Source organism: Sinohyriopsis cumingii, chromosome 15 (assembly GCF_028554795.1).
Source record: "Sinohyriopsis cumingii isolate HCF-2022 chromosome 15, ASM2855479v2, whole genome shotgun sequence".
Classification (NCBI taxonomy): domain Eukaryota; kingdom Metazoa; phylum Mollusca; class Bivalvia; order Unionida; family Unionidae; genus Sinohyriopsis; species Sinohyriopsis cumingii.
In genome coordinates this window covers 102625801-102642486 of record NC_142975.1, presented here as the reverse complement: position 1 = coordinate 102642486, position 16686 = coordinate 102625801, and the positions used below count along the sequence as shown (strand labels likewise).

At 35.4% G+C, this 16686-nt stretch overlaps 1 protein-coding gene across 1 annotated transcript in view; it reads left to right on the top strand.

Annotated features, from left to right (window-relative positions):
• The first annotated feature begins 4936 nt into the window (after positions 1-4936).
• LOC149782396 (uncharacterized) overlaps positions 4937-16686 on the top strand; it is a 45741-nt gene continuing 33991 nt past the window's right edge. The window contains exon 1 of the mRNA XM_089935127.1: positions 4937-5364. The gene's annotated coding sequence lies outside the window, so the exon portion shown is untranslated. The remainder of the gene's footprint in view (positions 5365-16686) is intronic.

Below are 16686 nucleotides of genomic sequence, written 5' to 3'. Positions count from 1 at the left end.
GGTTATACTGGCCATTTGAAAAAGACCTTGTATATCTTGGGTATAATGCAAAGAACCTGTAATTCCCTTTATTTTGGACCGCTCCGGTGGCCTAGTGGTTAGAGCGTCCGCCTCGGATGCGGGAGGTCGTGGGTTCGATCCCCGGCCGAGTCATACCAAAGACTTACAAAAACGGTACTAACAGCTGCCTCGCTTGACGCTCAGCATTAAGAGGTTAGTGTTAGGACTGGTCGGCCCGGTGTCAGGATAATGTGACTGGGTGGGACTTCATGCTACATTTCTGCGGCATGATGCCCCAGTGCTAGACATCACTATAAACTGCCACATTGCAGACAGCGTAGCGATATGACTGAAAAATTGTTAAAGCTACGTTACAAATCCAAATCACATCACATCACCCTTTATTTTGGTGTATGATTGATGGGTGTACTATGGGTTATGGAGTAGACAGCTTGGCCTTACTTCAGATGTGCATCTTTCAAAAAAGTGCTAGCTCTATTTGGTCATTTTCACTTCATGAACCTGAGGTAAATTGTATAAAAGAGAGTCGATAACATTTTTTACATTTTATATATTTGGTAATTCATTCATTGCACTTTCAAAAGCTGGTATTGTCTAGTCTGGCAAAATCATTTTCTCTATTTTAATAGCTGCTATGTGTATAGTACTAATATTAGTACCCTTACTCGTACCTCGTGGAAAATCAAGTTGAGGCTACGACATCGTAGCTACTATGTGTAGTGTACTTTAGACTACTTCAGGCTGATTTTTTAACACGAGGGAGCAGTCATTTTAGTTAGCAACGTGCTTAAATCATGTAAAATTTCCAAAAGTACAATATCCAAAACAAATATCATTCACATTACATTAATGTAGCTTAAAGCTGTGCCAACATTCTCTCCATTGTGCATGTTTTAAATGCAAACTACTTCTCCTTACATACGTCACTCTCTCTAAAGTACATATTATCAGGTGAGCGCTCCCTCTTAATGTACGTTGGAGCTAGATGGTAAGATAAGATAGTTCCATTGCGTCTAACGATGTCCATTACTCATCAGGCCGTTAATTGTCGTATAAAACACAATACACTAAAATTATGTAATTATTTAAAGTGAGTGCGAGTACGTTTTGACTTGATGATTTGGGTACGTTTTGACCTGTGGTACGTTTCGGTTTGGGTACATTTTGACTTGTTCCTTAAGGGGATCAGTCTTCTTTCAGAAAGAGACGATGATATTCCGAAATTAATCTCACAATGTAATGCTAGGAAATTCTGTCACACTAACTTGATACATGCGGGTTTAATGGCAAAGCAATACTGTTTAAGGAAAAATAAATTAAAATAGTGCAGGCTACACCGGACCTCATTTTAACCATTTAACCGAAGTTTAATGTTGGTATGTCTAATATGGGTTGCATTACCGGTGCCATCAGCTGGCACCTAAAAGGCTAAACCAGCGATATTTTATTTTTTATTTCTTGTATGAGCGCTTATAAATATGTATTTCTTGTCAAATAAAAAAAAAAATAATCTAATTTTTGACACCAAAATCTGGAAAAAGTACCGAGGTACAACCCCAAATTTATGGTATTCACCCAGATTCCACATATTGTTTTACATCATGCACACTTTGTTTAACTAGTTGTCACATTCTGCATCTATCCATAAAGAATGTTCGAACTTCCAAAAACCTTTTTCCTTTTGAAATTTTTGGAATTAAAATTTTTATAGAGTGAACTGTTCTGTACCCAGGTTTGATCAAATCTTCATTAATGTCCACTAAAAGATGTTCTGATATAATAAAAAGTCCAACCTGTAGCTTGTTTGAAAGGGTTTATTTTTGCTCCAAGTATACCTGTGGGTATCCAGTGTTAATTTACTCAAAATCAATGGCAGAGATCAAATTAATGACATAGATCAGATACTTTATCCTTGTCTAGGGATTATTGATTGATAGTTAGATAATTATGTGTGTATAGTAAGGTTCATATCAAGATTAAATTCACCTGCCAAATTATATTTTCATTAAGTACATGACAGATATCTCTCTCTATCTCTTCATAGAAGACTGGTGTATGTTTAGGCCATATATATATATATATATATATATATATATATATATATAACTGATTTTTTGTTCCTGAATAATAATACGTTAAATAAGTTTATTACCCTGATTATTTCTTTACTGCTGTGTACATTGAATTCAAAATTATTTTTTTGTAAAATGCCAACACCCCTAACATTTGATGTATTTGAAATAAAAAAACCATTAATATCTCCTTGTGGACCTAATATATTTAAGGACTGACCTTGAACACTTGCAATGTAAAACAGTCTTTCAAGAAAGTTCTGAATTTAAAAGCTGGCAGCATGTTATTTTAACCTGACAATGATGAACAAATGTTTGTTATGTAAAAATCCGGTTTAAAATTGACTTAAAGAGTAATCTCGAATCATAAACAAAAGATAAGAACAGTCTAGACATACATGCTAAAAGCAGTAAGGATAAAACATCAGTATAACTGATGGATAGGAATCGTATATACAAGTATATAAAATGCCCAAGAAAGAGATTCAATTTATGAGTTTTGTAGTGGCTTTTTTGTCGTTTTATAGAACTGATGGTTTTATTATACGTTCTAGTTAGAATTATTCTGCACTGATTTGAATCAAGTCTGTGAAAGAGCAAAAATTACATTAAAAATAGCCCGAATTTGTTAATTTTGCCATACTCCTGTTCTGACAAATGAAGATTTTGAAAAGTACACTAAATCGATGGTTATGTTCCAGAATTTGTCAATCCCCATAAAAGTTTGAAAGTAATCTGACTGGCTAAAACTTCAAATATTTTATAAGCATATTTGTTTTCTAAAACAATGCATTGACCCAAAGTACATTGATTGGAACTCAAACCCTGTAGTAATACTCATTTTGAGCGTTATTATAACTCCAAGCCCTGTTGTAATACTCATTTTGAGCATTATTATAACTCCAAGCCCTGTAGTAATGCTCATTTTGAGTGTTATTATAACTGCGACCAGATAGACACTGAATGCTTAAACTGATTCATGCTAATGTAAGCATTCCAGGATTCTGCTTTATTTAACACATGAATCCTGTTTTCTTCTTTTTTTTAATGCAAGTTCATCACTATGCTAAAAATGAATATGTTCTGTGAAACCCGAGAAGTTGGTTATATCGACTTGAAGTTTTCACCAAAAGCAATTTCACAAAATCATGTTGGTAATGAATGAAAATGGTGCCATTCGGATATCAAAGATCACAGCAGCCATATTGTTTCTATTCCATAATGGATGGTTGTAACATTATTAAGGTTTTTTTAACTGTGAGACATGATGTCTGATAGGCCCAAAATGCCAAAGGTTCCCCCTGAACATTGTGTTCACTAAGGTGCAATGGATAGTTGTATCAACATTTAAAAAAAAAAATTAAAATACTTCCCACAATAAGAGAAATAACTAAAATGTGGCTTGTATGTCACTTATATCATTATTTAAAAATGACTTATAAGTGACTAGTATGTGACCCATAGATGAAGGATTAGGATTTTATATGCAAATTAGACATTTCACTTTGAAATGAAGAATACTTACTACATGCACTCTTGTTCATGAAATAAGAGTGTATTCTTGCTTAGTTAAGAAAAACTCCCCCTCCCCCCACTGGACAAGAAAGTTTGTTCTCATATTATCAATACAAATATCAGTTTGGTAGAATAGAGATGCATTTGACCTGACCTTACCAAAAAATCTCATACATTTCCATTAAAATGAGAGGTTTGAAATGATTCAAACACTATAATTTCATCTTCTGTTTTGAATCACCACATTTAAAAATGCTTGCTCAATAACATATTCTTTTGCTGAAATAAACTATAAGGTAACAGCCATAAACAATTTATTTCCCATGTATTGAATGCAATTTTTCTTTCGAATATGAATTTTGTGGAGAATGGGTAATCATCCACTAGACCTCTACAACTGAATTTGAAAGAACATTTAGACTTGCTGGTGGTTTTACAGAATCTTATGTCTATTCTCCTTCAGCGGGTAAATGAAAGACCATCTCAAATTTGACTGTCAGCATGTGAACACTAGAATATTTGTGTATGATGCCAGTTTAGAAATGTTATTTCCCACACATACAAAGTGTAATATTTTAGATTTAAACAAGCATGACTTGATTATATTGTCACATCTTTTAGACTTATTCAGTGATTTTGTAAGTATTATGTAATGTTCAGGGTCAAGGGCATTAGAAGGAATTTTGTATTGTACTTACAGGTATCGTGTGAACATGCTAATAAAAAAATTTGTTTACTAAATTCAGTATGTAAGAGTTTCTCAAGAATATCAGAGTTGGTTTCAGTAGTCAATGGGCATAAAGGATAAAAGGACAGAAGAGGTGGTTTTTTTCTTTCTTGAAATTCTTTTCAGCCATTAGAGCATCAGTCCCTTCAAGAGGTTCTTATTTAGTGTGAATTGTATGAATTCTGTAGGTAGCATCGTTATTGTTGCATTTATGATAGTAATGTAGCACTATTGTTCTAATTTTCTACCTTTCACATATGCCAAGAATACTGATGAACAAAGTGGGTTTACATCCTTCAGACAGTGAAGATGGAAGATGTCTTGAATACTGGATTCTTTTATTTAACTAATCACTATCAGTGTTACTCAAGAAATTATTGGTAATAAATATCCGTCAGAAAAGAATTTTTAAAAATTATATAATTACTTTGTAAATATTATTTCTTCCATGGCTGTTTATGTGATAGAGATCCCATACAAATTCCATGAAAGGTCACTTGTTAGGCACTGAAAATATGATATTAGCTTTGGAAATAATAACATAGCTTGATAATGTATATTTCAATGTTCAAAAATGTGCATTGTCTGACAATCCTATCAAAGTAAGTTTTAATGATAAGCCGCACCTCCCATCAGACACACAATTAATATTTAATCTCTGATCACCATTTCATTTTTTATTATTGTAGCATCTATTTATGATTAGTCCATTCCTTTTTTCTTCAGGTGATCTTGCAGTAGGAGTCATCCAAGGAGAAGTTTTCATGAGCTGGAGAGTAAGCACTACAGATGTTTCATCAATTAGAGCCATTTTCAGTCCAGATGATTCTACTGTAATTTTTTTCCCCAGAAATGATGTCATTGGCATTTTAAGTTCCTTGTTTAGCAACAGAGTTAGAGATGTTAGCAATGTTTCCCTTGGCATAGTATCATTCCATTTACTCAGTCTCACAGTGGCTGATGCAGGAAGATATTATTACAGATCAGTTGTTGGCAGTGATGCAGGAGGACAATTTCTTGTTATAGCAGGTAAGATCTTATTAATGTTCTCATTTTATGGGGTATATAGTGATGTCAGTTATAATATATTTTATTTGTTTTGAGAAACAGCTGATACAAAATAAAATGAACAGATTTTACTACTATTATGGCATTCTTCAAGCTCAAGCACTGCTGGCCATTTTTTTTTTAGGGTTTCAAAATCTATTTGGAGAGACTGCTAACTCGGAGAACAATGCAAGGCTGCTTAAGGCTTACAAAATTTGTATCGCTCAAATATTATTTAGACTATGTTTTTTTTTTGCAGAATACAGATTAAACTTGACTTAGTTGGCTGTGTTGTTATAGATGGATGTGTTGTTATAGATGGATGTGTTCTTATAGATGATAAGATGGCTGTGTTCTTATAGATGGCTGTGTTCTTATAAATGGTTGTGTTCTTATAGATGGCTGTGTTCTTATAGATGGCTGTGTTCTTATAAATGGTTGTGTTCTTATAATGGTTGTGTTCTTATAAATGGCTGTGTTCTTATAGTTGGCTGTGTTCTTAAAGATGGCTGTGTTTTTATAAATGGCTGTGTTCTTATAGATGGCTGTGTTCTTATAGATGGCTGTGTTCTTATAGATGGCTGTGTTCTTATAGTTGGCTGTGTTCTTATAAATGGCTGTGTTCTTATAGATGGCTGTGTTCTTATAGTTGGCTGTGTTCTTATAAATGGCTGTGTTTTTATAAATGGCTGTGTTCTTATAAATGGCTTTGTTCTTATAGTTGGCTGCGTTCTTATAGATGGCTGTGTTCTTATAGATGGCTCTCTTCTTATAAATGGTTGTGTTCTTATAGATGGCTGTGTTCTTAAAGATGGCTGTGTTCTTATAGATGGCTGTGTTCTCATAAATGGTTGTGTTCTTATAGATGGCTGTGTTCTTATAGATGGCTGTGTTCTTATAAATGGTTGTGTTCTTATAGATGGCTGTGTTCTTATAGATGGCTGTGTTCTTATAGATGGTTGTGTTCTTAAAGATGGCTGTGTTCTTATAGATGGCTGTGTTCTCATAAATGGTTGTGTTCTTATAGATGGCTGTGTTCTTATAGATGGCTGTGTTCTTATAAATGGTTGTGTTCTTATAGATGGCTGTGTTCTTATAGATGGCTGTGTTCTTAAAGATGGCTGTGTTCTTATAGATGGCTGTGTTCTTATAGTTGGCTGTGTTCTTATAGATGGCTGTGTTCTTATAGTTGGCTGTGTTCTTATAAATGGCTGTGTTTTTATAAATGGCTGTGTTTTTATAAATGGCTTTGTTCTTATAGTTGGCTGCGTTCTTATAGATGGCTGTGTTCTTATAGATGGCTCTCTTCTTATGAATTATTGTGTTCTTATAGTTGGCTGTGTTCTTATAGATGGCTGTGTTCTTATAGTTGGCTGTGTTCTTATAAATGGCTGTGTTTTTATAAATGGCTGTGTTTTTATAAATGGCTTTGTTCTTATAGTTGGCTGCGTTCTTATAGATGGCTGTGTTCTTATAGATGGCTCTCTTCTTATAAATTATTGTGTTCTTATAGATGGCTGTGTTCTTAAAGATGGCTGTGTTCTTATAGATGGCTGTGTTCTTAAAGATGGCTGTGTTCTTATAGATGGCTGTGTTCTTATAAATGGTTGTGTTCTTATAGATGGCTGTGTTCTTATAGATGGCTGTGTTCTTATAGATGGTTGTGTTCTTATAGATGGCTGTGTTCTCATAAATGGTTGTGTTCTTATAGATGGCTGTGTTCTTATAGATGGCTGTGTTCTTATAGATGGTTGTGTTCTTAAAGATGGCTGTGTTCTTATAGATGGCTGTGTTCTCATAAATGGTTGTGTTCTTATAGATGGCTGTGTTCTTAAAGATGGCTGTGTTCTTATAGATGGCTGTATTCTTTTAAATGGTTGTGTTCTTATAGATGGCTGTGTTCTTATAGATGGCTGTGTTCTTATAGTTGGCTGTGTTCTTAAAGATGGCTGTGTTTTTATAAATGGCTGTGTTCTTATAGATGGCTGTGTTCTTATAGATGGCTGTGTTCTTATAGTTGGCTGTATTCTTATAGATGGATGTGTTCTTATAGTTGGCTGTGTTCTTATAAATGGCTGTGTTTTTATAAATGGCTGTGTTCTTATAAATGGCTTTGTTCTTATAGTTGGCTGCATTCTTATAGATGGCTGTGTTCTTATAGATGGCTCTATTCTTATAAATGGTTGTGTTCTTATAGATGGCTGTGTTCTTAAAGATGACTGTGTTCTTATAGATGGCTGTGTTCTCATAAATGGTTGTGTTCTTATAGATGGCTGTGTTCTTATAGTTGGCTGTGTTCTTATAGATGGCTGTGTTCTTATAGATGGCTGTGTTCTTATAAATGGTTGTGTTCTTATAGATGGCTGTGTTGTTATAGATGGCTGTGTTCTTATAAATGGTTGTGTTCTTATAAATGGCTGTGTTCTTATAGTTGGCTGTGTTCTTATAGTTGGCTGTGTTCTTATAAATGGCTTTGTTCTTATAGTTGGCTGTGTTCTTATAGTTGGCTGTGTTCTTATAGATGGCTATATTCTTATAGATGGCTGTGTTCTTATAGATGGCTGTGTTGTTATAGATGGCTGTGTTCTTATAGATGGCTGTGTTCTTATAGTTGGCTGTGTTCTTATAGATGGCTGTGTTCTTATAGTTGGATGTGTTCTTATAGATGGCTGTGTTCTTATAAATGCATCTTGAGATGCAAGTGCTCCACAATGAGCCGCACAATGAGTTTGTATGAGGAAGGAATGTCTTCACGCAAATGTACCCCCACGCTAGTATGTCTTTCAGTCATAACTCTTGCTCCATCAGATGAGAGTCCAGTAACTTTTTCCAGTGGAATATGTCTGTCTGCCAATATTTCATTCACAGTTTGTTTGATATTTGTTTCAGTATTTACATCGAATACTGTAGACTTTCTAGTAACGAAACGTTTTAGCTTTCATTCTGATCACATGAATATAATCAGTTTCTATGGTTGCATTCACAGTATCGTCAGAGATTTTAGCTACATAGTGACTTTGCAGTATTACCTTGTCACTCTTTCTCTGGTAACTTTGGCAAGCCGATTTCCTTTCCCATACTCCACGGTTCTTAATTTCTTTGTTGTAGTTCTTAATTTTGAAACATATGCCGTAGATGGCAAAAGAGCCTTTGACAAGTAATTCTTTGAAATTGTTGTTGTTGTTGTTGTTCTAGGGTTTAACGCCATTTTCCAGCACAAGATAGGCCATATATGGCGGCCAGTATAACTGGTGGAGGAAGAACCCTGGAAAACCCAGGAAAGAACCACCGACCCACGAGAAGCTACTGGCAGGCTTTCCCATGTACCCACGCTAACCGAGCCTTGGACTCTTTGAAATTGTAACACTGTATGTTCATCAGCAGCACTTGTTCCTGGAACTGGGGTAGATTGACCATCATTAATTTCTTTTCAATTACCGTATCGACTGCTCCGTTGGCCTAGTGGTTAGAGTGTCCGCCTCGGATGCAGTAGGTCGTGGGTTCGATCCCCGGCCAAGTCATACCATAGACTTACAAAAATGGTACTAACAGCTGCCTCGCTTGGCACTCAGCATTAAGAGGTTAGTGTTAGGACTGGTCGGCCTGGTGTCAGGATAATGTGACTGGGTGGAACATCATGCCTCATGTATGCGGCATCATGCCCCAGTGCTGTATATAACTATAAACTGTCACAATGCAAACATCGTAGCGAATGACTGAAAAATTGTTAAAGCTATGTTAAAAATCCAAATCACACACACACAAATCAATTACCGTATTAATTGCTGCCTCATGAGTAAGAGGTTCCTCATAACAAATGGGATGAAGCAGAATGTGATTGTTTGGATTAAGATCAATGCAATAGAAAGAGGAGTGCTCTAATTTGTATTGTTTCTTATTGAATCAGATATCAGATCCATGCAACCTATCCATGAGAAATACGCTGACTCTCCTTCTGGTGCTCTTTTCTTGCTAACGATCCCTGACTGAAGTTGGCAGGTATATAAGACTAAAACTGCTATGAAAAGAATAAGTATACTTCTTTCAGGCTTTATTGTTGAGATACTTGCACATAATTGTAGCATGCAGAACACGTTTTACATTTTCTTGGTACACGAATACCGACATCCTCATCTTTTTTTGGTACAGAGGCGAATTGTAATTCAGGGATGGTCCTGGCTTTTAAAAGCTGTCGCCAAAAAAAATCGCCAACCTCAATATTTTGTCGCCAATTTTCAAAAAGTGTCGCCAGAACAAGTAGTGTACATGTTTTGAAGTGTTAATTTAGTCTATTAATGTAACAGGCAATGAAAATTACAAAAGATGGGTTAGTTAATACTCTAATTACAATAAGCATTAACAAAATGTTACAAAGTGTTATATGAAGATCCGTCACGATTTTAGGGCTGCCAACTTGTTGAATGCAGTTTCAAAGTCTAATTTTTCACATCTGTACATGCTGATTCTCATTAAATTCTCGAGAGATGAGATGCAGAGTTTATTTCTGATGTCAGTTTTTATGAGGTTCATCTTACTGAATCCACGTTCACAGTCTACAGTGCTGACAGGTGACACCAGTAGTCTCTCGGCAGCCCACCCCCCATGGCTAGCTTCACAAAGCTTGAAGTGAATTGCTTCCTAAATCCCAAGAATGATCACTGAATGCTGTATAAATTTTCTCGACAAGCAAACTAGGATCACCATTCCCACGAATGAAACTTACATGAGTCAACACCTGGCAATATTGGACCGTATATATAAGCATAAATTCACACCCAATTTAGGGATTCTTTCACTCCTGTATTTTGAGAAATAAATAATTATTATTAATTATGCAAAACTGTTTTTTTTTTTTTTTTTTTTTTACTATTTCTTGTTGCGGAGTTTAAGTCTCTGCAGCCATAACACGGGTTGATGGCAAAAGGAAAAGATCAATGAGTAAAATGCTGCACTGGCGACAGATATAATTGTGATTGAGATTTTTTCCATTTGCTTTGTATTTATATGCAATAGTCGGTACATCAAAGGTTATCATTTTTCTATGAAGGTTAAGCAAAACTATTGTATTGGATAAAAAAAAAAAAAAAAAAAAAAAAGACAACTACAGAAGGATTAGCCATTCAGTTAATTGTATCTGTTCTAATCGCGTCTTCAGAAGTCGGTCAGTTGTAGGTATAGTTCGGTAGCATGATTGACTGTATCACAGCATACAGTACACAGCCCAGATGTCAGCATAAGCAGATTATGATGTAACAATGCACTGTAAAGATGGGGTTGTCAATACGAACAAAGGATTGTTTGTGTAACAGATTGATTCCAATGCATTGCTTAGTCAAGTTTGTGGCTTCCTTTCATTCTCCCATTTAATTTATCCAGTCAAAATCCATGATTGTATGTACAAATTAATTAACCAAAAAGTCTATCGCCAAAAAAAATCGCCAGATGGGATATTTTTGTCGCTAGTAAGGAAAAAAAATCGCAATTTGCGACATTGGCGAAGCCCAGGACGATCCCTGTAAGTAGAACCCTGCATATACTGTTGCAACAGACCCTTTGTATTTTTATTCATCATTTAGCTTATGATCATTGCTTTAAGTTAATAAAGTAAAAGAAAGATATTGTGTATCACAATCCCAGGACTTTTAAATTTTGAATTCCCTCCCCCCATTCATTGTACTTCTTCACATTACAGACAAATAACACTTTGTGATCCTATTTAGCTTAATTGTTTGTACAAACAGTCCATACGTGGCTGAGTAGTTTAAAGTACCCACCTTTACTGAATACTCTCATCTCACCTCTGCTGAGTAGTTTAAAGTACCCACCTTTACTGAATACTCTCATCTCACCTCTGCTGAGTAGTTTAACATACCCACCTTTACTGAATACTCTCATCTCACCTCTGCTGAGTAGTTAAAGTACCCACTTTACTGAATACTCTCATCTCACCTCTGCTGAGTAGTTTAACGTACCCACCTTTACTGAATACTCTCATCTCACCTCTGCTGAGTAGTTTAAAGTACCCACCTTTATTGAATACTCTCATCTCACCTCTGCTGAGTAGTTTAAAGTACCCACCTTTACTGAATACTCTCATCTCACCTCTGCTGAGTAGTTTAACGTACCCACCTTTACTGAATACTCTCATCTCACCTCTGCTGAGTAGTTTAAAGTACCCACCTTTATTGAATACTCTCATCTCACCTCTGCTGAGTAGTTAAAGTACCCACCTTTACTGAATACTCTCATCTCACCTCTGCTGAGTAGTTTAAAGTACCCATCTTTACTGAATACTCTCATCTCACCTCTGCTGAGTAGTTTAAAGTACCCACCTTTACTGAATACTCTCATCTCACCTCTGTCCACGTTGATTTTTCTATGGCTCAGTCATTGTGGTTGGGTGAGAAAGTTTACCAGTATTTTCCTATGGGTCAGTGGTTCTTACTGGGGTTTCCTGGGTTCTTCCTCTACCAGTTATACTGGCCACCATGTATAGCATATCAAGTGCTGAAAATGGCTTTGAACCCAAAAGAACAACACTATTACCGACTCTTTTTAATGTCAGTGTTTTCCAGAGATTAATTTAAATATTTAGATATCCTATGAATGAAAATTAAATGCATAAGGCTTTGGTAAATTCCTTGTACTGACTGTTAGAACCAATGATACCCATGACAAAAGCCAGAGAGATAGAACACTTTAACTTTTTAATTGAACCTGTAAAATAAAGAAACATTGAAATAAAAACCTGAAAATTTTATCATTGGCTGCAATTACTGCATTAGGAATTTTTCAGACATTCTTCTATCTCTGGATTAAAACTTGTTAATAATATTTCTTAGTTTTTTTAACTGACGAGACACTTAGATGCTGGCAATGTAGGTTTTAGACTATTACATTATTTAAGTGGCTTCTGTGTTCTGGTGATATAGAATTGTGATAATTTTTCTTGCAAATCATAAGCATGTTCAGTGATCATGCTGGGCTTTGCCAGTGTTGCAAGTTGAGATTATTGTCCTTCTTGGTGACAAATGACAACAGTTTAAAACTTAGATTTGGAGTGGACAAATTCAAAGACACCATGAAAGAAAGTCACAAACTTGGATATAAAATGCATTGGAATCTATCTATTGTAACTTACATAAACTGCTACCTGTTCCGACCCATACTTAGTTCTAAAATTATTTGATTTTTGGCTGCAATAACAAAAAGGCATTTGTTTGGTCCTCCAAGGTTGACCTTTCCCATCGACTGACACTTTAATAACAGTCAGGAATAAAAAACACCTTTTATCAAGAGAAGTCAGCATCAAACTTGAATAAAAGCAATGTAATCTGATTGATTGTTGCATTTTCCAAAACAATGGGAACATGTTTATTGTTACTGTTTCCTTTTTTTGCAGGAAAAAAAAAGTTTATGCTTAAGATTACTATTAATGGTGACATAAAACATGAATTAAATTTCCAATTTTTTGAAACCATAGATAGCTGGCCATCAGTTAAATTGGATTTGGGGCATCTCGCCAAAGATCTCACATGCATACAGATAATCAAAAGAATTGTTTGACATATTATCGGAATTTAAAGATTTGTTTAAATTATTTGTTTAAATTCCTCATTATTTTTGTCCAGCGGTGATATTTTGCTAGGATATCCTTCACGAAATGAAATATGAATTGAAGTGGTTCACCACAAGGTACAAGTTAATGTGTTTGTAAGTTTTCATAAGATATCCTTGTGCTCCAAATCGGTCATATTATAACTGATTTCACTCCCCTCTATATGAATATTCCAGTGGCTGCCATTACAGAAGGTCATACTATAAATTACTATGAAGTCATCATTAGGTTGAAACAATAGTTTTGCAGTTGCCACAAAAAAATGCATGGATGACAGCTGCTTTGTTTGAAAAATGGTTTCAAAATGAATTCGTACCAGCAGTTTGATCCCACCTCAGAAATCTGACGATGGAGCCGAAGGCGTTGTTATTATTGGACAACTGTCCCGCACACCCACCTGCAGACAGACTGGTTAGTAAGGATGGGAAAATAAATGCTAGCTTCCTCCCAAAGAATACAACTTCCAGAATTCATCTTCTGGACCAAGGCGTAATATCAGTTCTGAAAATGAATTATCAAAGAGAACTTGTGAAAAAGATTGTTTGCGATGAAACCTCAGTCCAGAGAACACTAAACAGTTTAAATCTGAAAGAAGTAATGTACCTCGGCGGCATATCTTGGGATGCCATTATGCCATGCTGCATTGAGAACTGCTGGGAGAAAAGACTTGGGGCAGCATTTACTATTACAAAGGAAAACAGGCAGCATCAGTTGATGGATTTTTGAGAATGACGTGTTCAAGGCTGAGAGGCCGTTTGGGGAGCTGATGCAATCACATGAAAATATTGATGAATGCCTCAATTTTGATAATGACTGCCCAGTTGCAGACCACATTTCGGATGCGGGAATTATTCAAAATATTAAGTTCCATAACACCAATTGTGATGCTGACGATTGTGATGCTTCTGATCATGACAGCGAGGACACCTCACCTGAGGATAATCCACCACTAGCAACAGAAGAAGTCAAAGGTTTAGAGTGTGCTTTGAGATGGATGGAGATGCAAGATATCGACTATGTTCGAATTCTTCAGCTGAGAAATATAATTGACTTTGCCAAGAGCAAATGTGACAGTAGCGGAAAGCAGCTGAAAGTCACAGAGTTTTTCAAACAATAATAATGTACTACAATTCACAGATGAGAAATTTAGTGGTATGAAATTTATATAGACACCGTTAATTAACCTTCGGACGTACTGTTTCATCATTCATTACGTACTTTTCATTATTTTTTTCCATTGAATTCAGTCACATAATGATCTGTCACAAAATTATTAAATATTTTACATCTGTGTGTGGATATTTTCGATGGAAATACTTGTATTGTGGATTCAATGTATGTGATGAGATTTGCTGGTGAGTACATGGTGTTGATACTCTATTCATGCTATAGATTAGACATGTATATATAAACTATACACCTGTATGTACCAATGCATGGTTCTCTGAATAATGTAATATATTTTATATATATGCAATTTCTGTTATCACTGCAGATGTTTTTGTCATTTAATATACATTGATTTAAAATGGTAATTGTGCCAATGAAGCATGCATTTTCGCACCCGCTTTTATTACCCGCCTCTCCCCTCTGATAAATCCACAAATGTGTTTGTACTGTACATGCTTGCTTATAACACGGTTCAGTTCATAACACGGTCAGGTTCTATGGCTCCCAACTACCGTGTTAATAGCAGGGTCACACTGTAATTGGTAATAAGATGTTTGCAAAGCATTCATGTTGTACAAACCAAAGGGTCTGAACTAAAGTGATGTAAATGGAGCGTGACCATTAAATGGCCCAAAACAATGAATAAAACTGACTGACAGCCAACAGAAAGTATGTTTGAAAGTGTTTTTGCTTTCTTGTGATTGATGAGAATTACATATAAACATGAGATAACTATATTTATCTGTAATGTACATACAGGAATTTAAAACTATTATGTCAACATATATAAAGGGGCACCATCTACTTTTCAAAGATGGAAAGACCATCACGTGTATTGGTATGTATCGTATTGCAGGCTGTGTATCGTGAAATGTATCATACATACATACATGCAAATATACATACATACATACATACATACATGCATGCATGCATGCATGCATGCATACATACATACATACATGCATACATACATGCATACATACATGCATGCATACATACAAACAACATACATACATACATACATAACTTTCTTTTCCTGATGAATGGTGTTCGGTCTAGTTTCACCCTTGGTTGTTAGTTTTGATATCCATTCACAAGGTTTGATGCAAGAGAAGGTTAGAAGAGGGGTGGTGTGTCAGCATTCATTAAACTGGCTACTAAGAGTAGTCAAACAATATTTGTTAAAACTACTAAGACTGATGTTTAATTCTCAAGTAAACATACCTTATATAAAAAACTTAGACATTATTTCACAATGTTAGAGAAGTCCTCTTTATCCCACTTGGGACATAAGGCTGCAACTGTTTTCCACTAACTAGGTCGGTCTTGTGTACAGTGGCTTGTTCCTTACCGCAGGAAAGTCCCATATCTTCAGTTCGATCGTCACTGTCCTTCAGCAGGTTATCTTTGGCCATACACACGCTTACCAACTGGTGTTCATATGAGGGCTACCTTAGGTATCCCATCTTGAGGCATCCTTATTATGTGCCCAAGCTATTTGATCCTGTGCATCTTGATCTCCAGGGAAATCTTGTTACATCCCGTCTTTTCATATAGGTTCACATTGGAGATCGTGTTTGGCCAAAAGATGTTGCAAATTTTGTGGAGGCAGCTATTGTGAAATTAATTTATTTTGCTCATGCCTGTTTTCATTACTCTCCAACATTCGGAGCCATACACCATAATCGATTGTTGTAAAGTCTGATCATTATCTTGAGAATATTGTGTTGATTTCCATATAGGGCGGAGTCAGCTGAAAGCATCTCTGGCTTTGTTTAACCTGGTCTTGATATCATTTTTGGCAGCACTGTTGCAGCTACATAGGCTGCCCAGGTAGATGAAGTCAACGGCATTATTTTTGTTGTATTGACATGGGTTTTCTTTTGTATTGATATGCAGGCCAGAATCAGAAAAAGTGCTGAATAATCATTTCCAGTGTTATGTATATTTAATTTAATTATATCTGATTTATTATATATTTATTTTAATTTAATTGTTTGTTTGTCAGTTTAGCTTTTAAATTTTTCATTACATGCTATTGTAAAGTAAATGTATTCACTGGAGATGATATTTTTCCAGAAAATCAGTTGACCTGAATCATTCTTTGACCTGAATCATTCTTTGGTAAACAACCAAATTTTGACCTAGATCCTGACCTTGACTAAAAATTAGCAGCAGCCACGTAAATAAGTTCTATTTTTATTTTAAAATGATTGGTTGTTGTTAAAGTCATGATGGGACTAAGTGGTTTAAGATGTAAACAATTTTTAAAAATGTTATTTCTTAGAGTAAATGAATGGTTTTCGTCAGGGTTATGTTAGGCGTACGTGATATAGACACGATCACATGACCCCCCTTTTGATTTTGCAACTTGTGGATTTTCGAAACTGCATTTTAGAATACAATAAAACCTGTATTTTAGAGAAATATTCTCAGTTGGGCTTTTTTCTTTACACTGGAAAGTGTCTTGTGTCGTTTAGAGTTATTTCAAATTATTTGGATTCAAAAGGATT